Below are 2,057 nucleotides of genomic sequence, written 5' to 3' on the forward strand. Positions count from 1 at the left end.
CTAGAGCTAAATAAAATCGAATTTTTTTTATCGTATATTATTTTACGTTAGAATAAACATTTTTTATTAAAGAATTTATGTGTGCGATGTGCCAAATTTTTAATTATTGTGAAACTTGTAATGTTTTTTTTTTTTTTTTATTTAAAAGATCACGCAAGTATATATTCCTTCCGCTATAAATCAAAATTAAAATACTACAGTTCGGAAGCTATCTAAATTATGGCGTTGACAAATGGCGTAGTCCTTGTTGCAAAGTCTCAGGAGACACTTAGAACCTTCGCGTCAATACTCTCTCACGAAAAAGAGAGAATTCTCGCAGATGGTCTCGGAGTCGAGGGATCTATCGATCATGCGTCTCGCCGCGGCCAATATTGTGGGTGTTCTTTGCGCACGTCGAAAGGTCAAAGGGAAGAAAAAAGAGGCAAGAAAGGGGGAGGCGTAGATGAGAGGCGAAAGAAGCGTCCTACGTGTGTGGTGGGCCCGTTCATGGGTGCTTGCGAACTATGCGTCTCAAAAATGTCAGGGCAGCGAGCACGCCCGTATGAACATAATTCAGCTCGTTATACGCGAACGGACCTCTTTCGGTTGGCCCCACGAGCCGTAAGCCTTATGGGCCCCCATACAGCCACATGGACCGTGTATCCTATGCGAGGCGAGGTCAGGGGGCCCTCTGTTCCAATTTTGTGCCCAATAAGACTAATTCTCTCAAAGGTGCCGCACATCGGATCCGGCCACCTCTGCGGCGAGAACTTATCGCCAAATTTTACGTAAATTATGTGACGTCGCGCATTACACCGTGCAGCAGTGTTTCTGTAGAAAAAACCGCGTTTCCGAGATGCTCATCGTCATCCAAAGTCACTAAAGGAATCCCGACTAGACCCCGACTAATTAAAGCGTTTTGGCAAATGTGTCTATGAATTTATTTATTATTATACCGCTATGTTGACACTAATGATTTTGTGCTCATAAATAGCTTGACTCAATCTGTTGATGAATCAGCAATATTACGAATAATCGAGTGTAGCGAATAAGTAATTAATTTAACTCTAACATATATTTATATTTGATAATTAAAATTTTCTGTATTAATTTATATTTTGAAAATTTTAAATAAATTCCATAAACAATTACAGATAATATTCTTGAGATTATACTCTTTATAAATGATTATTTCGAGAGAGAATCATTAGCATTTTTCAAGTATCACGTCTAAAATAACTATCATCTTTCAAATAATTTCAATGGCTTAATGAATTTCTGTATCAAACACTCGAATATGTCGAAGCTCATGAATGTGCGCCTTTAGAGAACTGGCGATGGAGAATCGCATCTTCAATAATTTACCCCGTCATCGTGGAGAATGCGTCAACCACAGCAAACAGTGGATTCTATATAAATTCTGACCGCGCTCGCGGAAGGCATTTAAAAAAGTGTTTCTTTTTTTTCTGCGGCATTAAATGCCGGGTGGTCGTCTGACGGCAATGGCCCAGTTCTAAAGTTATGCAAAGGACGCATTCATTCGTTCAATAAGGTGATCAGGAAGAATTTGGGATATTTGGTAGTCTAACGAGACGGTTAAAGAAAGACACTAGGATCCGGGCTAAAACCACAGTTTTTCGTGAACGTTTTTCTATTCAGCTGATAATTCACGGGAGGGAGATACCAAACTCGTACTTCTTTCTCCGATGTTGACGCCATACCATACATAATTAATACGTTTTTCTTTCGCTCGCAATGTGTCACTTAAATTTATTTAATCATATTCTTCGAAAAAAATGCGGATCCTTTTTCCATATTTATTATAAAGATTGTTCGAAATTGAAGATAAAAATAAGATAAATGTATATGTTTAAAATCAAATAAAAATCAAATAAAAATCGAACTTATAATAAAACAAAATTCTCTTAAAAGAAATCCTCTTGCTTAAATATTTTCTCAAATCGATACTATACCTCTATCATATTGTATTCAAATCTCTTCGTGCTATACACTCAGAGAAAAAGACATAATGGTAGTGACTGTAAAAATGATAACTATACAAGTTTTATATATATAAT

Source organism: Atta colombica, unplaced genomic scaffold (genome assembly GCF_001594045.1).
Source record: "Atta colombica isolate Treedump-2 unplaced genomic scaffold, Acol1.0 scaffold163, whole genome shotgun sequence".
NCBI classification, from domain to species: Eukaryota; Metazoa; Arthropoda; class Insecta; order Hymenoptera; family Formicidae; genus Atta; species Atta colombica.